At 45.7% G+C, this 6,746-nt stretch overlaps 1 long non-coding RNA gene across 1 annotated transcript; it reads left to right on the forward strand.

Annotated features, from left to right (window-relative positions):
* The first annotated feature begins 1,147 nt into the window (after nucleotides 1-1,147).
* LOC149454629 (uncharacterized) lies at nucleotides 1,148-3,699 on the forward strand. The gene is made up of 2 exons (XR_016314179.1): nucleotides 1,148-1,237; nucleotides 2,844-3,699. It is a non-coding gene; the product is annotated as an uncharacterized LOC149454629 (long non-coding RNA).
* Nucleotides 3,700-6,746: the final 3,047 nt, after the last annotated feature.

Below are 6,746 nucleotides of genomic sequence, written 5' to 3' on the forward strand. Positions count from 1 at the left end.
GGGGTATCTGTGTGAGAGGGGCGGGTCTGGAGAGAGTGTAAGCTGTGGTGATGTCCTTGCGAATTGTGTCAATCTTGTTTTTGAAGTGATTGGCAATCTGAAGGGTGGTGAGTGCGGTGCTGGGTGGAGGTGAGGGCAGAGAGAGTAGAGAGTTAAAGGTGGAGAAGAGTCGGTGAGGATTGGAGGAGAGGGTCTTGATGAGGGTTAGGTAGTAGGCTTGTTTGGCGGCGTGGAGGGAGGAGGTGTAGGTGTGGAAGGCAGATTTATAGCGGGTGAAGGCTGGTTGGGATCTGGTTTTGCGCCATAGTTGCTCCAGGACACGACTATGCCATTTGAGAGTTTTGGTGTGATCAGTCTGCCAGGGCTGGAGCGGTCGGGGTCTGATGTTTCGTGTGGTTAAAGGCGCTAGTGAGTCAAGGGCTGTTGACAGCGCGTTGTTATAGGCAGTCATAGCCAGGTCGGGGCAGGACAGGGAGAGGATGCTGTCATGGAGTTGATCAGCTGCAGAGTGGAGGGGGGCAGTGTTCAGGTTGCGGAGGTTACGGCTGGTAGTAGTATGACATTTGGAGGGGTAGGCATTAGAGGACGAGGAGATAGAGAAGGTAATAAGGTTGTGGTCAGAGAGAGGGAAGGGGGTGTTTGTGAGGTTGTGGGGAGCGCAGCGGTTATTAATAATAATAATACACCTCTCATTTTTAATGAGGTCAAATTGCAGAAACCATATACAAAAAAAAGCAAAGTCAATGACAAATACCATTGGCCCCATTTTTGGTGCCATGAAGGGTTCCTTTCTCAAGGTGTCTTAGGTATAGGTGAATTAGTCTTGTTAACATCCCTAATTTTTTCTAGCAAAACCAACTTTACAATTCTTCAGCTTTACTCTTTTAAGTTTCTCACCTTTTCTGTCATGGTAATTCTATAAATCCTAATGTTCATTGCAGTAGTTTAATGTAGATATTTCCACACTGGGTTGGTACTATTTTCTATACAATTACTATTTTACTTTGAGCTAGCAGTGATTTGTTTTTTCTCGTAGATGCAATTTCCCTTTGTAGATCTGTGAGCCTTTATATAGTTTCTCACAGAGAGCTACCATCTTCATTGATGTACTATGTAATTTTGTTTGTTTTTGTATTTTTTCTATTGTAGGTCACTTGATACATCACAAATAGTCGAAGGTTTTTCATCTTTGTTTTTGGTGGTGACACGTATTATGTAGCATCTACTACTAAGCTGGGTAAGTTCCTTTTGGGAGTCTGTAGACTTCTTGGCACTAGGAATTACAATGCCTCTTTTGATCTCTCTCTCTCTCTCTCCCCCTCTCTCTCTCTCTCTCTCTCTCTATCTATCTATCTATCTATCTATCTATCTATATATATATATATATATATATATATATATATATATATACTGAATATGTTTCATCCGGTCAAGGGAAGTTCTTTCTTCCCTAAAAATTTATATTCGCCTTTTGTGAAGTTCTCTTCTAGCACATACTTGCTTATTTAAAGTAAGGCCTTCCCCGTTATGAATTGATACTATCTACATAATCAAACTGAGATCACTTCCAAAGCTACAATACTATTTCAGTTTGCCAATCACTAACTTTAGTTTTATCCTTTGCATGAAATAAAAGAAAATACTAAAATTCATATAGAATAGACTAAGACCCCTTTCCCACTGATGCACTTTACCCTCGCTAGAAAGCACCTTTCCAACGGGAGAAAAGTGCATCAAACTTACCCCCCTTTAAAGCCTGAGACTTTTCACATCACTGCACTGCATTTGCGCTGTTTTTGAAAAATCCTGCATGCTGCATCTTTGGTGTGCTTTTCATGGGAACCACATAAAAAATTTACTGAAAACACACCCAGGGTGTGTTTTTAGGTGCATTGTTGGGGTCATGTGCCAAAAATATGCTGGCTGTTAAGGAGGCTATCCCTATCCCCCGCTGGAGTAGCCTGAGAGTTCTGCAGTCTTGCCATCCAGCTCCTCTGGTCAAGCCCCTCCTTCCCTCACATTAAGGCTGTTGCTTCAGGCTGACCTGCTTACCCGTTGTATCTCCGCCTCCTTCTTGGTGATAGCATCTTTCCTACACAAGAGGAGCTGGAGCATGCTGACCACTGAGAAGGGAGGCCTTACCACTAGTTGTTAGGGATGCCAATGGGTTCCGGCTCCTAAGCAACCACCCGCCGGAGTCCTTAACAACCAATGAATTGCTAAGAAGCTGGCACCTGACAGCATCCTTGACAACCAGCAATTCACTTATATGCACTGTATTGCAATTCATTTAAAATGCGCTATGTGTTTTTTAAAAACACATAGTGCATTTTAGAAGTGCTGCAGTGTGAAAATATATGCACTGCAGTTTGAAAGCAGCCTAAGAATTGCTAGTTATAGTCTCTATAGTCACAAACTTCTAGAAGGCCTTGGTATATCAAACTTTGGAAAATACTATAGAGCAGCAAAATTAGACCTGCTAACCTCCCTAAATGGCCAATGGAACTACTCCTGTGGGCCTATGTAAATATAGTTGGGCAGCACGATGGCTAGGTGGTTAGCACTTCTGCCTGGCAGCACTAGGGTCATTGATTCAAATCCCAACCACGCCACTATCTGCACAGAATTTGCATGTTCTCCCTGTGCCTATGTGGGCTTCCACCGCTTTACTCCCACACTCCAAATACATGTTGGTAGGTTAAATGGCTCCTTTCTAAATTGGCCCTAGTATGTGTATGTATGAATGTGAGTTATAGATCTTAGATTGTATCCTCCTTGAGGGTTAGGGACTGATGTGAATGTACAATATATATGTAACACCCTGCTATAAATGTCTAATGCAGGATGTTGAAACCAACACAAGATGGCAGTGTCCTGCAGAACAGCAGCATTCACATGTTGAAGAATAGCCATATGGAACTTGTATGCTGAATTGTAGGACTTTTCTAAGGAGCAGTGCATTTGGAAACTACATTTCCCAAAGGAGCTAGCATGTATATATCTCAAAGCCCAGGAGACTGCATAGAAATTGAGAGAGGAGAAAACCAGACGAGGAGGACGTGCACTGACAACTGGAGTACTGGACCAGGCTGTGGAGCCAGAGTCAGAGAGGTGGGAGGAGCGGAAAGAGTCTGCTGATTGTCAGTCTTGCCACACTGCCCAACGAGCCAATCTGTAAGCAGGAGACCAGACGGGGCGCCAAATCAGGACCAGAGAGTCTGTAGAGGCCCCCATTTACATAGTTACATAGTTAGTCTCGCTGAAAAAAAGACAAAAGTCCATCCAGTTTGCAGAGAAATACGGACTGCTAAGACCTGCTGGACACCATTGATTGGGTGAGAGAATCCCATACATCCACCAACTAAGTGAACACTGACAATTTCATCACATCTGCTATCTACCTACACATAGTTACGGACATCACACAAAGTGCTCTCAGCCGCCAACGTTGGCACACAGTTGAGTTACAGTCTCATCATCCAAGCTGACCACATGACACAGAGCTGCAGACCAGAATACAGCAGTGCCAACAGAAACAACAATTTACCCTTCACAGCTGAACAGGATCTCTACTACTGTTGCCTTTGGCTCTTGTCACCCAGAGAGAGTTGGTCTTACTCACAGATACTTATGCCAACTGTTTCCCTTCACTACTTGGAATCTGTCCTTGTTTAGTGCATTAAAGTGTTACTAAACCCAGGACCCTGCATTCACTATATCTGGTCTCCCAAGGTACAAAGAACATGGAAATGTAATTATTTTAGTAAATATAAACTGCTAAATACCTTTTCTCGTCAGCAGTATATAGTCACAAGACTGCTATCAGTGTTCAGCTGGGCACTTGTTAAAGCTTGTAGGAGTTTTTCTGCTCTAGGAGGATGCAGAACCCCTGACCTCTGGACTGTGCTGATTGGCCCTGTGCTGATCACATGCATGCTCCAAGAAAAAAAAAAACTATCTAGCAATACACACCAAAATGAGCATGTGCTGAATGTGTCCACACGATATGTCTTATCAGGAGATAGGATGGGGACACTGGAAGAAGAGGAACAGAAAAGACAGGATCATACAGTCTTTTTACACAATGTAGAGAATTAACCCCTTAGGTTCCACAGTGAGTATATCATACAATTGGACATCCTAAAACATTGTAGCAGCCTCATCTCCCCACATTTTCCCTTAGTGAACATCATGCATTGTTCCTTGTTTCAACCTGCATACAAAAACCCAAAGGCCTTTCCTCTGTGGTCCAACATAGACATCAAATATTTACACAATCTCTTAAATTTTTGTAGCATTAAACATTTCTGCCCCTCATGGATGATTTTGTATGCCCTCAAATTAAGCACTGTAAAATCCCTTTTAGAACACCAGGACACAACCCCCAGGTCCCACACCAAATTAGAAGACCATTGCCTTAGTGATCCATACTCAGTGGGCTTTACTTCCTTGTGTTCAAAACCCTTTGCATTACTGAAGGGAATAAACTTTGCCTGAAGCAACCGAAGAAAATGAGGGGGAACCCGCACTGGGAGAGTGTGAAAATAATATAACAATTTCGGCAGGATGGTCATTTTCGGCGAATGAACCCGTCCTGTCCAAGACAGGTGCGGAAATTGCCAAGAATGCAGCAAAGAGGGAGTCATAGGTGGGGGTCAAGCGATTGCCCAAGTATTCAAGAGAAGAGGGAGCCCACCTATAAGGGAAGTGGGATTGTAGGCGTGAAACCAAATCTGCAGCCAAAGTAATATTGAGAGCGACAGTCTTATCCAAGTTAATACGGAGACCTGAAATCATGGAGAAGCGCTCAAGAACCCGTTGCAAATTAGGAAGCGTCGTCAGAGGATTAGTAAGAGTCAAGAGGGCATCGTCCGCAAAAAAGTTCAGCTTAAACTCCTGTCCCGCATATGGAACCCCTGATATATTGCAATCGGTCCGGAGCGCTAAAGCCAGCAGCTCAAGCGCCAGGACTAAGAGCGCCGGGGACAGGGGGCAGCCCTGTCTCATCCCTCGCCCAATAGGAAAGGGATCCGAGAAATACCCAGTGTATTTAACGGAGGCCGAAGGAGAAGAATACAAGTCCTGAATCCAAGAAAGAATAGAATCCCCAAAGCCCCAACGAGACAGCACAATCCGCAGATATTCCCAGGATAGAGAATCAAAGGCTTTATATATATGTCTAAGGACAGTAAGAATCCCGGGATTTTCCGCTGTTACAGAAAATGTATAAGATGGACCACCTTACGAACGTTATCACCCGCCTGCCTCCCAGGGACAAACCCCACTTGGTTCCTGTGGACCAGGCTACGCAAATATTTATTGATGCGAAAACTAAGGATCTTGCCCAATATCTTCAGGTCTTCATTAAGAAGAGAAATGGGCTGGAAGGCTTGCGGTTCCTGTACATCATCGGTCGTCTTAGGAATCATGGAGATATGCGCTCTAAGCGCGTCTGGAGAGGGCAAGGAGCCCCGTCGTAACTCATTGAAATAGTCAGCCAGAAAGGGCGCCAACAGGGCCGGGAATTTCTTATAATAGAGACCTGAGAAGCGGTCGGGACCTAGGGCCGCAGTGGACCGTAAAGATTTGATAGCTTGGAGCACTTCCGGTATGGTAACACAGGCGTTGAGGGCCACCTGTGCTGCCTTGGATAATCCAGGAAGATGGAGATCTTGAAAGAATGCCTCAGCTTGAGCCACAGGGAAGGGATCTGGTTTAGCGTAGAGGCGCGAAAGGAAGTCCGAGAATCGGGAAACAATCTGCTGGGGATTAGAAGTACAGCCACCTGTGGGAAGTCGCAGTCGGATCGGTTTATGGGGTTTCCCCACAGAATTGAGTTTCCTGGCCAGCGTCGGACCTGGCTTATTAGCACAAGAATAAAATTTGTGTTTGGTTCAACGCAGGGCCCGTTCCGCCTCCGAAGAGGCAAGTAGGTCCAACTCTGTCGCCAGAGCGTCCCAAGCGCGTTTATGGGCTGCGGGTGGAGATGACTTCCAACGCGCATCCGCAGAGGCCAGGAGAGAATGAAGCTCCAAAAGTCAGCGCTCCCGCTTCCGGACCGCCGCCAGCTGTATAACATGACCCCGCACCATGGCCTTATGCGCCTCCCATAGGGGCACTGCCGAAGAGACCGATCCCGAGTTTTCCGTGAAGTATGTTCTTAAAAAAAATTCTATTTGTTGGCAGGTAGTCTGAGTGGTCAATAAAGAGTCGTTGATGCGCCAATGAAAAGGGCGCCATTCTGACCCAGAGAGGGCAAGGAGGAGTACCAAGGGATCATGGTCCGACTAGGGTGAGGAGGGAATAGTTATCCGTCGGACCAAGGGAAGCTGCTGAACCTGCATGAATATATGGTCAATTCTACAAAAACTGTCATGAGGATTGGAATAGAATGTAAAGTCGCGTTCAGTTGGGTGAAGTTCCCTCCGGACATCCACCAGCCCCACCATCCGCAAGAGAGAGCGCATACGTTCCTCCAGCACCAAGTCATGAGAAGGGGCCACCCCCCCCCGTGCGTAGCGCCTATCCAATGTGGAATCCAAAGTCACATTTGAATCCACCAAAACAAGAAGAAGACCCTTGGAGTGTCGGGAAACAATGGTGCAAAGATGCGAAAAGAATTTATGCTGAAAACGATTAGGCGCGTAGTAAGAGACAAAAGTAACCTCCTGGTCCCAGAGGGTGCCCTGCAGAAGCAAATACCTGCCCGTGGGGTCCGCTATATTCCGAGCACAGACAAAAGGGAG

This window comes from Staurois parvus, unplaced genomic scaffold, assembly GCF_062004578.1.
Source record: "Staurois parvus isolate SC_StPar_1 unplaced genomic scaffold, SC_StPar_1.0 ptg000422l, whole genome shotgun sequence".
Taxonomy (NCBI): Eukaryota; Metazoa; Chordata; class Amphibia; order Anura; family Ranidae; genus Staurois; species Staurois parvus.